Source organism: Enhydra lutris, unplaced genomic scaffold, assembly GCF_002288905.1.
Source record: "Enhydra lutris kenyoni isolate GAN:26980312 unplaced genomic scaffold, ASM228890v2 scaffoldscaffold53, whole genome shotgun sequence".
Taxonomy (NCBI): domain Eukaryota; kingdom Metazoa; phylum Chordata; class Mammalia; order Carnivora; family Mustelidae; genus Enhydra; species Enhydra lutris.
Window position 1 is genome coordinate 12,581,648 of NW_019154137.1, and position 16,115 is coordinate 12,597,762.

The window sequence follows — 16,115 nt, forward strand, 5'->3', positions numbered from 1 at the left end:
AAAAACTGCATGCACGAACCACGCAATTGGATCGCGCCCTGGGCTGGTCCTCCGGTGCTGCTAAAGCTGGTGTTAGCTTTAGTCCAGCCACTTCTGTCGTTCTCGCGCCTGAGCTGCCCAGCTCTCGGGCGTTGCTATCTAGACTAGTTGGCACTTCCTTTCTCATTCTGAAGACAGTTTTTACCTTATCTTACAGATGAGGTAGATGAGCTTCCAAAAGTAAAGCTCTGTTCCCTTTCCTTCCTCACTCAGGACCAGCACTCGAGTCCAACTGCTCTGTGGCAGTTCCCTGGGGCTTCTCAGCTCTGAAGAACCTGCCTGTCTTTGGTTGGCAAATATGTATCTATATGGAAAGAGCCCCTGCACCCGAGATTTCTAACAAGGAATTGGAGAGACTTCTTAAGACTTCATAAGGACGTAACCATTACTGTGCTATACTCCCTGGCCCTTTTAGTCCAAGATGTGGGTTCATTTTGTGTTCATTTGTGTGTCTACAGAGCCCTCTGAGAATTTGATGGGAGTTAATGAACCCTCCCCAGAAAACTGCACAAACATGGACACTATTTTACGTACAGTTTGAGGAACTTCACAGACATTTGGAATCCCTGGGCCAAAAGCTCTGCAACCCCACAGAGTTGTCTTTTGCAGCCCTCCCCAAATCGGTGTGGCCCTGGTTTCCAAGCACATCACTCTCCAGGTCCCTTCCACAATGTTTAGACCTCAAAGGTAACTAGTAACTACTAGTAACTACAGGTGGAAGAATGCAGAGTAGTGATCCAGGGCTACGCAGTAATGACTGAGTAGGCACTAGGAACCGAGACTAAACTCCAAAGCCAAAAGCCACACCATAAATTTCTATGAAACTCCGGATGGTACCACTGCAATCCTCTCAAGAGCCAGCCTGGGGCTGGAAAGGGAAATGAGTGTGTTGATTGTGTTTAGAGCCCAGGGTGTATTTTTAAGTTCTCCATTGGTTTGAGATCATCCTCCATCTACTTGCTGGTTGACATTTAAGTAACCAGTGGGGGGATGGGGGACCTGTGCCCGCTCGTGGCTCCGTTTAAGAGACCATAACCTTATCCTCACTCTTCTGTGCACAAAGCTGCCACCTCTGTCCGACCCACCCACCCACCCCAAATTGAAGCGCCCAATCAAGTGCCCCCAGTAAATGGCCAATCCTCATCTACTTTCCCGGGACCCTCCTCAGCTCCGTGTGCTCCCCGCAGCCCAGGAGTGATGCAAGCGACCCCATCCTTCAAAGGGGAGGGCAGGCGCTGGAACGTGCTATAAACGACGCCCACTCCCAGCCTTTCAAACCCCCAAACGGATTCGATTGTTGTTTCGCGGAGCTTTTTTTTTTTCTTTTCTTCCTCCGAACCTCCGAAGTGTTCTCCCTTCCCATTGGCCAAAGCTGCCCCTTGACGCCACCCTGGCCTTGCTCGCTGATTGGTCCATTCTGGATGTGCCCAAGCCTTTTTCCCAGGGTGTGGCCCCCCCGCCCCCCACAGGGTTCTGACCCCTGGCTCCTCCCTTCCCCCCCCCGCCCCCCTCTCTGTTCCGAATGGTACCGCCCTGGCTCGGCTCCCCCACGGCCCAGGCCGCTGCCCTTAGGGCCCCCGGACGGGGCGGGGCACGCTGGGGACGGGCAGAGGGCGGTGGTGGCGCCTTCCTGCCGAGCCCGAGGCCGCCCCCGCCACCCTTCTTCAGGCCTCGTAGGTCCCACTTTCCCCTGGGCAGTTTTCGTCCTGCTATAAGAGCCCCGTCCCGTCTGTGCGGGTCCCCACCGTGGTCTTTTGGTCATCCCGATCAGTATTGTTAAATCCCTGCCCTCGGCGCTCCACACACGCCCATCCGCCTCCACCCTCGGGTTCCCGCAGCACTCCCCTCCCGAGCCTGCTGAAGCCCCGGCCCCCCTTCCCCGAGGACTGTCCATCCCCAGGATCCCCCTCCCTGCGTGTGGCCGTTCCTCCCAACGGCCTCCCCTTCGCGGCCTCCCCTCCCCTTCGTGGCCAGCGTGGTGGAGCACTCCTGGCCCACCCCCTCCCTTTCTCCGTACCCCCGCACTCCCTTCTTATGTTGTCCCTTCACGTCCCTCTCTAAGTCCCTCCCACACCATACCCCCCCATACACTCATACCCCTCCCTCCGAGGCGTCCCCCGGCGCCCCTCCCCATCCCCGCTTGTGTATGCCCCTCCCACCCACCCCGTCCTTTTGTCTCCTCTTTGGTCTCTAAGTCCCCCGCCCCTCCCTCACTCCCGCCCTCTCTCTCTACGAGCACGCTCTTATCTTCCCCAGGTCCCAGCGCCCCGCCCCCTGGCCGCGCCCCGCTGGCCCCCTCCCTCCCGCGGCCCCATCTCCGCCTCCCGTGCTCCGCCTCCCCCCCTCGCCCCGCGCGGCTCCGGCCCGCCGGCCGGGCCGACTTCCCGGGCTCCGGGATCGCTCCTCCCGCCGCCGCCGCCGCTACCCGACCCTCCCTTCCCGGGCCGGCGGCTCGCGCTCCCGCGCGCTATCCGCCGCACACGCACTCCCTCCGCCCCGCCTCGCTCGCTGGTTCGCCCGCCCAGGCCCTGCAGCGGCCGGTCCCGGAGCTGCACGCCGCCCGCCCTCGGGGGAGCCTCGGCGCCCCGGGGCCACGGGCACTTCGCGGGCGGGTGAACGACCCGGGAACGCGAAACCGGGCTGGGTCGCCCCTGCCCAGTCCAGCCCGGCCCGCGGAAGCCGCCCGGAACGCAGGCGCCCGTCGGAAGTGTTTGGGCGATGGGCCGGCCGCGGCGCCTCCCGCAGCCCAGGCCTGGCTGGAGCGCGCGGGGAGATGCCGGGAGCCGACTGCTCCGGGATGGTTTTACGCGAGCGTGCTCCCGACTCCCTCCCCAAACCTGTGTCACCAAGGCGCTAAGAGCTTACCTGGGACTCGAGGCCGGAGGGACGGGGTTGGGGGCGAGGGGGCTCTCCCAATAATTCCGCAAGGGACCTCAACTGCGGACTGTGAGGCCCAACGGGGCGAGGGCCGGTGACACGCCCGCCCGGCCACCCAGGCAGAAAAGGCGAGCCCGCGCCAAGTATCTGGGCCCTCGCCACCAGGCCCAGGTCTCCCCATCACGCCGCACAGACCGATGCTACCTCTGGGCCTTTGTACTGACCCGCGTGGAGGACGGCATAAACCCTCAGTCCGGGGTTGGGGACGCCGCTCGGGTAGGCAGAAAACCCAGCCATGTGCCAATAGGCACTTTAAAGAAATGTGTGTTCGATGATGCCCAAGTTGACCATGTTTCTCTGCTGAACCTCTTCTGGGCCCTCGCTTAGTCTTACATATTTACCCACCAGACTAGAAGCTCTTTGAAGGGGGCCCTGTTAGTCGCTGTGGTTCAATCAATGGATCCCTTGTGACTGGCGGACAAGTGTATGTGTTTGTTAACCGCCGCCTTTGGGATCTGTGTCGTTATTGTGTGCCCTAAGGTTGTAAACTTGGGAGGGCCAGGACGGGGTAGGGATTATTAGCTCGTGCCAGGCACAGCATGATGCCCAAAGAGATGGGCCATGAATGTTTTTTGACTGGTGGAGCTAATTATGCAGGAGGCAGATGCTTACCTCCTCCTGGTCCCCAGAACTCCCAGTTCCAGAGCTGGTTGTCCTGAGTGAGGAAGGAACTAAGGACCTGCCTCAGCTCACTCCCAATCTGAGACTGATTTGCTGGGGCCAGATCCTGTCGCATTCACGATCAGGACACATGGCATGATGTGACCTTCTAGTACCAGGAATGGGTTTGCAGGGAGCCATAAATGCTCCACTTTCACTCCCATCAGTTTGCAACTGGATCTGGGAGGAAGGAAGTAGCCAGTTTTTTCTGTGTGAAACAAACTGTCCCATATAAGGATCAAACCTGTAGCTCTCTCATCCATTTCCCTCAAGGCCAGGCTAAACCCCAATCTGTCTGAGGCAGGAGGCTGCAAACAACTGGACACCATCAACAGCAGTTCACTCCGGGGAAGGAGGGGCAGTGGAAGTACCCCTTCCTCCCATTTATGGATGCAAGATTCACCCTGTACTTTGCAGCGCCTCATTTGTAACATGGTCACTTTGAGAGTCATTCCAGCTCCCTGCCCACCTCATAGCCTGTCCCCCAGGCAGACAGGTCCTCTCTGTCTTTACTCAGCCCTACACTGTCTTCACCCAAGCCAGCCTGCTCTAAATGGACATGGTCAGTGATCCAAGCAGAAACTGAAACAGTAACAATCGGACAGTGTCAAGAGACTCGGGCAGAGATGCCTCGGAGCGCCCGGCCTCCTCCTCCGCCTTGGCACAGATGTTCTTATTGTCCTGGAAAGAAATAGGAAATTCCCTCCCCAAGCGTGGAAGGGGGGTGCTCCAGGGCTTAGCCCCCAAGAACAGAGTTGCTGGCCCAGCCCAGCCTCTCTGCCTCCTCATTATTCAGAATAGGACTGTCACCATTCCTCTTCCTCTTCCTAGCCAAGACTGGCTCCCTGGGCTATTTGTCCCCCTCACCGAGGACATTAAGGGGAGTGGGACTAGAGCTGCATGAGATTACTAAAATCTGGGTGGTTCTCTTTAGGGACCGTTAGGACATCAAAATACATATTTGGAAAATGCTCACAATTAACACTGGGAGAAAAACAGTAAACACAGTGTCACTTTGCCAGGCTCAACAGTTTTGTTTTGTTTTGTTTTGTTTTGTTTAAATGCTAATGGCCTCAAATGGGGAGCAGCATCCATCAGTTAAATAAACAAGCCATTAGACTGAGACTAGAAGTGTCAACACATGACTAATCTACTAATTGTGAGCTGGTGAGGAGCGAGGCAGCAAAGCACGCTGGAGACTGTGGAGTAGGCAGCTGAAACACCCAGTATGTGGGTTTGGGAGCTAATAAGATCTGAGTTTGAATCCTGCCTCTACCAGTTGTTCGCTGTGTGGCCTTCTGTTTCTCATTCTGTACAATGGGGGACACCAGCAGTACCTGCATTGCGGGGCCGTTGTGTGGATGAACCAAGAGACTACAAGTCAAGTTCATCGTAAGTGTTCCACGCCTATTAAGTGTTATTGATAACGACAAAGTACCTAGTAAATGGTAGACATTCAAAAACCATCAGCAATAAAGATGAAAAGCAAATGACTTGCTAGATATGAGCCAAGAAAGGTGAATGTGGACTCTCAGTGGGACTCCTGGTGTCCCCACACCCTCCCAAACACACCGGGCAAAGGGATGCTTTTGGTTGGTTAATTCCAACTTCGTAAGGCCATGCCTTTAACCTAGGATTAGCTCCAGCTCTTAAGGCCCACTGTCCTGTGCCAGAGTTGCTGGATTCTGGGGCCTTCTCTCCTGACACCTATCTAAGAAGCTTGGGTTAAGCTGGTCCTTACAGGTGAAGAGCAGCCTGGCAGCATCCTGGGCACCCTTCCCCAGCCTGCCAGACCTGTCCTGTAAAGAATATTCTGGGCTGTTCTTGACTGCCTCTTTCCTTGTGTGTGGACACAGGTGGGAATCACATATTCAGAGGGGTCAGAGTGAGGAAGAAGGAAGGCAGAGAGGGGTACACAGGACTCCCAAGAGAGTATCTTGACCTGGACAAAGTGGTTGGTTTTTGCTTCCTTGCCCCACCCTCTCCTTTTGAAGCCCACTGCCTTCCCCACCACCTGCCAAGAGGGTCGGTCCTCAGCCAAATGGACTCTTGCTCTTCGCTTGCCAGCCCTGTTCTCTTTCACTGATGCTCCCCTCTCCCCTCATCCCTTCCTGTTCAGAGTCTTGCTCTCCCCCTAGAGGACTGGTAAGTCCTAGTGTGAATAAGCTTCTCCCCACAGGTAAAGAGTTAACAGTGGCTTCACATGCCACCTCTTCCCCAGGGCCTGTAACTGCATAGTGGCCTCTTTAACCTGAAAAAAAAAAAAAATCCTCAGGGTGCCTAGAAAAGAATGAACACGGACCATGGGGGCTTTCTGGGCCTTCCATAGGCTGAGGTGGCTTGGGCTGGAGAAAACTTCCACCCTTCTTTGTCCATCATGCTCTATTTTGCCTGCTTGTAAGTTCTGTCTTGAACTCAGGCCCCTGAGCGGACTAACCAGACCCCACTAGGCCCTCTCCTCCGCAGTTCTGCACCTGCGGTGCCCCTCCCAACACCCCCCGCCAAAGAGGTTCATTCTCAAGTTCCATTCTCCACCACCCACATCTCTCAGCTGAGCCCTGAAACAGTCCCCTTCCTGGCCCTGCACTTAACCAGCAGAGAGCAGGTTAACTTCATCCATGAAGCCCTCTCCACACCTGCTTAGTGAGGGCTAAGGGGTTAAAATGTGTTCTCTCTCCTGCCACGCCCAACTGGACTGCAGCTCTCAAAGCACACCAGTCACTTTCTGTCCAAGGTCTGTGTGGCTGGCACCTGTCTGTCCTCTGAGCCTGGACCTCTATAACCAGCCCCCCATTCTCTGCAAAGCCCCCCTCTTTCTCAAAGGGTGGGCTGAACCATGCCCCTGCCTCCAGGAAGTGGCCCACCCGAGCTGCAGGTGAGGTCACCTTTCTCTCCAGCAGGGGTGCACTGGCACCTTCTAGTCGGCTTCCAGGACATCCTTGCCGGTTTAGCCAGACATAAAAATTAGTTGCTGGCTTGCTTCTCTCCTCTGAGATAAATGTAACCTTCTTGGCCAAGGAGTGCTTCTGCTTTCTCTTATAGTTTCTTTCAATTTCCAAGCTACACAAAGAAATGGATCATGTAATGAACCCCCACACCTGGATTCCACAACTGTCAAGGTTTTGCCACATGTTTTTCCACTTCATGTTTGTGGCCCCCTCCCACACCCACAGTGTCTAGCCCTGCCTTGAACAGCACTTTCAACAAAGGAGCTGGGACTTGTTGGGAAATGGGAATTCAGGCTCCCAGGGCAGGCTCCCGGGGATGACATGGGCTGGGGGAGTGGGCAACTCCCATTAAAAAGTTGTCCCTGCTTCAGTACCTATTATGAGCCGGGTGCTTTACAGTTGATCTCATTTCACCCTCAGCACAACCTTATGGGGCAGGTACAGTGATCCCCATTGGACAGATGAGGCAATGAGGCTCAGAGAGGTGAAGGGTCCCCTAGATAGGCAGTGACAGAGCTAGGATTTGAATCCAAGTCCTGTGCCATTCTTGCTTTGCCATGCAGCCTCCCTCAAAGGGTGCCAAGCGGGCAGCCACCTGCTCTGCTTCCGTTTTACAGAGTACAAGACATGCTTTGTGTGTGCCCTTCCAGAGTAGTATGCGTGCACACACGCACACACACCCACGCAGAGAGCCGCATGTTCACAGTAGGATTGTAAAATAATACACTGAGTTTTATCTGTGGGATCAGTCTGCTCATTTTAGAAGTCACCCTTTAGCCCTGAAAGCATGGAGGGGGAAGTACAAGGGAGCAGAGTGCTGAGCCCTGTGTGTGTGTGTGTGTGTGTGTGTGTGTGTGTGTGTGTGTGTGTGTGTTTTCCACAGTTTGGCGACTGTGGCCATTGCTGCTATGAACATTGGGGTACAGATGGCCCTTCTTTTCACTCCATCTGTATCTTTGGGGTAAATACCCAATAGTGAAATTGCAGGGTCATGGGGAAGCTCTATTTTTAATTTCTTAAGAAATCTCCACACTGTTTTCCAAAGTGGCTACACCAACTTGCATTCCCACCAACAGTATAAGAGGGTTCCCCTTTCTCCACATCCTCTCCAACACTTGCTGTTTACTGTCAAAGACCTACTTTAATTTTAAGTTACTATTTATTGTGTCAGACCACATATGTCTAAAGGGAATATTTTAGGTCAATGGCTATTATAATTTTGGAAACTTAGATAAAGCTACAATTAGAGTGAAACAAACCAATTTTTTCTTCACTTTATATTTAGTTACCTTCTTAAGATTATAGAGGACAGAATGCTGAAGTTCAGTGAGATTCCCAGATACAGCTACAATTTGAGCCCCATCTTGATTAAGTCCATAAAGGCCTTATCAATTGATGTAGTTTAGCAAATGTTAAAGTTAATTCAGAACAAAGGTTGTAGAGGCACAATAGCCAATCAGCAGTCTTTTTATCATTTACTTATACAAATTCTTTAGCATTTAATTTTGGACTTCGAACTCGATCAAATTTGGGGCTTTGTTTTAATCTAGTTTTATATATATATCACATATATGCATATATATACAATTTCTCTATTATATATTTATATTATAATCTTATATATGCATACATAATTACTTAATTACATTTCATTTTCTCCCCCTGTACCTAGAAGTTTGTTTTATTTTTTTTTAAAGATTTTATTTATTTATTTGACAGAGATCACAGGTAGGCAGAGAGGCAGGCAGAGAGAGGAAGTGGAGCAGGCTCCCTGCTGAGCAGAGAGCCTGATGTGGGGCTCGATCCCAGAACCCTGGGATCATGACCTGAGCCGAAGGCAGAGGCTTAACCCACTGAGCCACCCAGGCGCCCCTAGAAGTTTGTTTTAAAATCAGTAAGTAATCCAGGGCTGGGGCACCTGGGTGGCTCAGCTGGTTAAATGTCTGACTTGATTTCAGCTGAGGTCATGATCACAGGTTTGTGAGATCAAGTCCTACATCAGGCTCCGCACTAGGTTTGGAGTCTGCTTAAGATTCTCTCTCCTTCTCCTTTGCCCCTCCCCCACCTCTATCTCTTAAATAAATAAATAAATCTTTAAAAGATAAAATAAGGGGCACCTGGGTGACTCAGTGGTTTAAGCCTCTGTCTTCAGCTCAGGTCATGATCCCAGGGTCCTGGAATCGAGCCCCACATTGGGCTTTCTGCTCAGTGGGGGGCCTGCTTCTCCCCCCCGCCGCTTCTCCACCTACTTATGATCTCTCTCTGTCAAATAAATAAATAAAATCTTTAAAAAATAAATATAAATAAATAAATAATAAAATCAATAAGGGCGCCTGGGTGGCTCAGTTGGTTAAGCATCTGCCTTGGGCCCAGGTCATGATCCTGGGGTCCTGGGATCTAGTCCTAAACTGGGTTCCCCACTCCATAGGGGTCTGATTCTCCCTCTCCCTCTGCTCCTCCTCCCTGCTTGTTCTCTCTCTCTCAAATAAATAAAAATGTTTAAAAAAATAAAATCAATAAGTAATCTAGGGCTAGCAGTATGTTTGTCAGACCTGCATTTGCTCAGTACATAAGGTTTAAAGTTCACCTTTTTCCCCCTTGGGCTTGTATCCCCATGGGCCTAAAACCATGGTCTTTTTTTTTTTTTTTCTGTTTTTTTCCCCCTGTGTTTTAGGCTTGTAGCCACCTGAAGCCACAGTCTTTAGTTTTTGTCTCCAGCTGGTAAGAGAGAAAGAGGGGAGAGAAAACGGACCCCATGCCTCTAAGGAACCTCTCACTGGGACCATCCCTGTCCCAATTTAAGCTTTTTTTTTTTTCCTTTTAAAATGGCCTATATTTCTAGGTAGCTAAAATCTCTCCCCTTTTTTTACCTTTGGAACCTACGTGTGTCAAACCAGGGAAATCAGATTTGGCCCAGTGGACCAAGCTGTCCAAGGTAAGCCAGACTAAGTGAGGAGTGCCATGGAGGCTCATGCTTTCGAGGTTCTCCTTGATTTAGCTGGAAGGTCATGGCAGCGTTCAGCAGGTATATCATGAACCAGTGGACTCCAGAGTGCCAACATGCCAAGAGCCAGCCACGCCTTCCCTGGTAGCACTCACTGTTTGGTAAAGCCAGTCAGTAAGCCAAGAGCACTCTAGAAACAAGCCCCCTCCGTTGGACCCTGAGTCACCTAGCACACTGTGCCAACTGTTCTATGCCCAGGCCTTAATTTATAAAGGTGACTGTGTGATAAAGGAGGGATAGGTATAGGCCACTGACTTAATTGGGAAAGGCAAGACAGGCAGCGTAAACAGTTTAAGATTGGGTAGTTTAAATAATTTTGGCAGGCTCTGAACTACAGGAATGTTCTCTGGTTGCCTGGTACCTGGCTCTGGGATGATTAAGGTAAAGGAATATTGTCTATTGTTTCTAGAGTAACCATGAGTAACATTAAAATGTTCTTTCAATGGCATCAATCTCTCCATGTTGCCACTCAGTAACCTTTATAAATTAAGACTGGGGCACAGAACAACTTCACACCCATTAGACTGGCTAGTATTAAAAAAAGAAAGAAAGAAAGACCAAAGAAAGAGTATTAGCAAGGATGTGGAGAAATTGGAATGCTTGTGCATTGTTGCTGAGAAGTAAACTGGTGTAGCCACTGCAAAAAATGATATGGCAATTCCTCAAAAAATAAAAAATTAAAGATAGAATTACCATATAATCCAGCAATTCCACTTCTGTGTATATGCCAAAAAGAATTGAAAGCAGGGGGGCGCCTGGGTGGCTCAGCGGGTTAAAGCCTCTGCCTTCAGCTCAGGTCGTGATCTCAGGGTCCTGGGATCGAGCCCAGCATCGAGCTCTCTGCTCAATGGGGAGCCTGCTTCCCCCTCTCTCTCTCTGCCTGCCTCTCTGCCTACTTGTGATCTGTCTGTCAAATTAAAAAAAAAAAAAAGAATTGAAAGCAGGGACTCCAACAGATATTTGTACACCCATGTTCACAGCAGCATTATTCACAATAGTCAAAAGGTGGTACAGTGGTCTGAATATGTCCCCCCAAATCCATACCTTAACATCCAAATTCCCAAAGGTGATGGGCCCCAACCACGTTGGTAGGTGGGGTCTTCGGGAGACGATTAATTTATTCAGGTGGAGCTCTCATGAATGGGATCAGTGTTTTTATGAAAGAGATCCCACAGTGCTCCCTAGCCCCTTCTGCCCTGTAAGAACACAGAGAAAAGGCATTGGTTGTGAACCAGGAAGAGGGCTTTCATCTGACCATACTAGCATCTTGATCTTGGATTTCTAGCCTCTAGAAGTGTGGGAAAGAAATTTCTGCTGTTTACAGGCCTCCTAGTCTGTGGTAATCTGTTACAGCAGCCCAAATGGACAAAGAAAGGTGGCAGCAACCCAAGTGTCCAGTGACAGATGAATGGATAAACAAAATATAGTGTGTGTGTGTGTGTGTGTGTGTGTGTGTGTATACACACACAAACACAAATGGAACATTATTCAGTCTTAGAAAGAAGGAAATTCTGACACATGTCACAATAGGGATAAACCTTGAAGACAAGTGGAAATAAGCCGGTCACAAAAGGACAAATATATGATTCCCCTTATATGAGGTACCTAGAGCAGTCAAAGTTATAGAGACAGCAACTACAATAGTGGTTGTTGGGGGCTGGGAGGAGGAAATGCTTAATGGGTACAGAGTTTCAGTTTGGGAAAATGATACAGTTCTGGAGGTAGATGGTGCTAATGACTGTGCGACAATGTAAATGTACATTATACCACTGAAATGTATACTTAAAATGGCTAAAATGGCAAATTTTATGTTATGTATATTTTACCACAAATAAAAACGAATTCTCAGCAAAGTCAGAATGGAAGGTAAATTTCTCAAACTGATAATGGACATGAGAAAAGTCTATAGCTCACATCATAACATCATCATAGTATCAATGGTCAAAGAGTGAATGCTCTCCCACTTTGATTGGAAACAGTCAAGAATGCCCACTCTTGCCACTCAAATTAAGCACTGAACTGGAGATTACTAAGCCAGAAAAATCAGGAAAGGAAAAGAAATAAAAAGCATCCAGATTGGGAAGGAGGAAACAAAACTGGCTTTTTTGAGAGATGACAATCGCCAGTATAAACTCAGATGAAATCCACAAAAAAGCACTACTAGATTAATAAGTGAGGTTAGCAGGAATATGAGATAAAAGATAAATAATATAAATTTTATTTCTATATACTAGCAATGAAAAAACTGTGAGAATGAAATGAAGATAATTCTATAATACCATCAAAGAAAATAAAATACTTAAAAATATACACCAAAACATACACCAAAAATTGCTGAGGTAATTTAAAGATCTATATAAATGGAGAGAAATTCCATGTCATGAACTGACTCAGGATTATTAAGATGACAATTCTCACCAAATTGATTTATAAATTAAATGAAATCTCTATAAAAATTTTGGTAGCCTTTTTTTTTCTTTTGCAAAAATAAACAAGCTGAAAAAAATTAACAAGCTGGTCCTAAAATGGATATGGAAATGCAAAGGATCCAGAATAACAAACATGACCTTGAAAGAGAGTCAATGGGAGAATTTTTGCCTCCATATTTGAAAACTTACTGTAAAGCCAGTTATCAAGACTGTGATGCTAACATGAAGATATAGAGAAATCAGTGGAACAGAATGGAGAGTCCAAAATGAACCTTTATATTATGGTCAGTGATTTCTGACAAGGTGCCAAGGCAATTCAATGTAGAAATGACAGCCCTGGGGCATCTGGGTTGTTCAGCCAGTTAAGCATCTGCCTTCAATTCAGGTCATGATCTCAGGGTCCTGGGATTGAGCCCAGCATCGGGCTCCCTGCTCTGTGGGGAGCCTGCTTTTCCCTCTCTCTCTGCCTGCTGCTCCCTGTGCTTGTGTTCTCTCTCTCTCTCTGTCAAATACATAAATAAAATCTTTAAAAAATTTTTTTAAAAAGAAATGACAGTCCTTTCAACAAATGCTGCTAGGACAACTGGACATCCATAAGCAAAAAGATACATTTAGACCTTTATCTTACACCACACACCATCGATGAACTCGAAGGGCGCCTGGGTGGCTGGGTTGATCATCTGACTCTGAATTTCAGATCAGGTCATGATCTCAGGGTTGTGGGATAGAGCCACACGCCGGGCTCTGTGCTCAGCATGGAGTCTCCTTATCCCTCTCCCTCTGCTCCTCCCCGCCCCTCTCTCTCTCTAATAAATAAGTAAAATTTTTTTAAAGATTTTATTTATTTATTTGACCAAGAGATAGAGAGCACAAGCAGGCAGAAGGAGAGGGAGAAGCAGGCTCTCCGCTGAGCAGGGAGCCCGATGTGGGACTCGATCCTAGGACGTTGGGCTCATGACCCGAGCCAAGGAAGCCGCTTAACAGACTGAGCCACCCGGGTGCCTAAATAAGTAAAATCTTTTTAAAAAAATGAACTCAAAATGAATCAGAGCTAAAATGAAAGCTAAAACTATAAAAATTCTAGAAGTAACAGAAAAGTCTTTGTGACTTTGGGGTTTATTTCCTTGTATGACTGAGGGCCATACCAATTTCGCCTACCAACCAACTAAATCAAATTGACATTTATACAACACTCCAATCAACAATAGCATAATACACATATATTTCAAGTGCACATAGAACATTTACCTATATATACCATATTTTGAGCCATAAAAAGAATCTCAACATATTGTAAAGGATTTCCATTATAAAAAGTATGTTCTCCAATCACAATTAAACTCAAATGCAATAACAGAAAGAATATGTGTAAACCAAATAGCACATTGCTAAATAACCCAGGAAATGAAAGAAATCAAATGGAAAATTATACAACTTTTTAACTGAAAGAAAAATTTTAAACAGTATATGAAAATTTGTGAGATGCTGAGAAAGCAGCACTTGAAGGGGATTTATAGCACTAAATGTTTCTATATGAGAAAAGAAGAAGTATTTCCAATCAATGAACTCTGATCTCCAGCCCATCTCCCCTCCCCAGAGGTAAGGGCAAAGGCCTGAGAGCTCCAACCCATTAATCATGGTTGGTTCCCTGGCAACTAGCCCCCACCCTTAGGGTACTTAAGGGCTTTTCAGAAGTCACCTCATTAATATAAACTCAGGTGTGATAAAACTAAGAATGATGAAAAACACTCTAATCACTCAGAAAATTCCAAGGGTGCTGGGAGTTTTTTGCCAGGATCCAGGGACGAAGACCAAATGTATTTCCTATTATATCACAGGGGGAGATGGCTAAAGAAGGTATAAGGTTTGTTCTTGGGATGATGAAACTTCTAAAATTGATTGTGGTGGTGGTGGCACAACTGTGTGAATATACTAAGAACCACTGAATTGTACACTTAAAAAAAAAAAAAAGAAACTATTGATATACACAATAATCTGAATGAATCCCCGGTGAGAAAATCCAATCCCAAGAAATTGCATCCTGTATGATTCTATTTATGTAACATTCTTGAAATGACAGAATTACAGAAATGAAGAGATTAGTGGTTGCCAGGGTTGTTAAGGGGGCAATGGTGGGAGGGAAGTGGGTGTACTATAAAAGGGCGACATGACTGATTCTTGCCCTGATGGAATTTTTGTGTGTCTTGACTGTATCTCAATATCAATGTCCTGATTGTAATACTGTATTAGAGTTTTGAAAGATGTTACCATTAGGGTAAACTAGGTAAAAGATACATAGCCTCTTTGTATTTTTCCTACAACTTGTGTGTGAATCTACAATTATCTCAAAATAAAAAGCTTAGGGGCACCTGGGTGGCTCAGTTGGTTAAGCAACTGCCTTCAGCTCAGGTCATGATCCCGGGGTCCTGGGATTGAGCCCCATATCAGGCTCCCAGCTCCATGGGGAGTCTGCTTTTCCCTCTGATCTCCCCTCTCATGCTCTCTTACTCTCTCTCAAATAAATAAATAAAATTAAAAAATAAAAAAAATAAAAAGCTTAATGAAATATTTAATTAAAATGCCACAATGGATGTAAAAGTACTTAATCTGTTCAGGCTGCTATAACGAAATACCACTGATTAGATGGCTTATAAACAGCACAAATATATTCCTCACAGTTCTGGAGGCTGGTAGTCCAAGATCAAGATGCCCGCCTGGCTGGGTGAGAGCCCTTTTCCTGATTCATAGCCTTCTTGCTGTGTCCTTACACTGAAGAAAGGGCAAAGGAACCCTCCGAGGGTTCTTATAAAGTCATTAATCTCATTCATGAAAGCTCTACCCTCAAGACCTGTTTACCTCCAAAAGGCCCCACCTCTTAATACCATCACCTCAGGGATTAGAGTATCAACGTATGAATTCACACCACAGTAGGCACCCTGCAAAGTCTAAAATTATATACAGGCATACTTTGTTTTTATTGTGCTTCACTTTATTGCACTTGGCAGATACCATGTTTTTGACAAATTGAAAGTCTGAGGCATCCCTGTGTTGAGCAATTCTACTGGCACCATTTTCCCCACAGCATTTGCTCACTTGGTATCTCTGCCACATTTTGGAAATTCATGGCAATATTTCAAACTTTTTCATTATTGTTATGGTGATCAGTGATTGGTGGTTTCTTGAGAAGGAAACTATTCCTGGTGTAGATGCTGTGAAGATTGTTGATGTGACACAAATGATTTAGAACATTACATCAACTTAGTTGATAAAGCAGGGACAGGGTTTGGGAGGACTGGGTCCAATTTTGAAAGTTTGGCTGTGGGTAAAATGCTATCAAACTGCATCACGTGCTACAGAGAAATCATTTGTGAAAGAGTCAATCGATGCAGCAAACTTCATTGTCTTATTTTGGGAAACAGCCAGAGCCATCCCAACCTTCAGTAACCACCACCCTGATCAGTCAGCAGCCATCAACATCTTGAGGCAAGACCCTCCACCAGTAAAAAGATTATGACTCACTGAAAGTTCAGATGATAGTTAGCATGTTGTAGTCCAAGTGTTTTTTAATCAAGGTATTTACACTTTCAGACATAATGCTATTTGTATACTTAATAGACTACGGTATAGTGTAAACATAACTCTTATGTGCACCGAGGAACCAAAACATTCATTTGACTCACTTTATTGTAATACTCACCTTATTGCAGTGATCGGGAACCGAACCCGCAATATCTCTGCCTAAACAAATAGTTATTACTCTGCATCTTTTATGAGAGTGAATAGCATGGAACTATAATGGCTTTATTCAATCATTAATTTAAAAAAACACTTATTGAGTCCCTTATTATTGTTCAAGGACTAGGTTAGATGCTGCAGAGCATACAACAGCATGAATTTATGGTAAAATCACAATTGCCATGTTGCAAGTTTTGGCTGAGCCTGGGCCTTTTTTGTGAAATGTAAGTCAGGTAATATATAAACGTGCTTGTAGGGAGAAAACATTATTTTTATTTACTGATCATCACTAATAGCTGTTGTTGAGATCAAAGGCTCTTAACTAATTATCTTTCACAACTCCTATAGCCAACTACATACTGG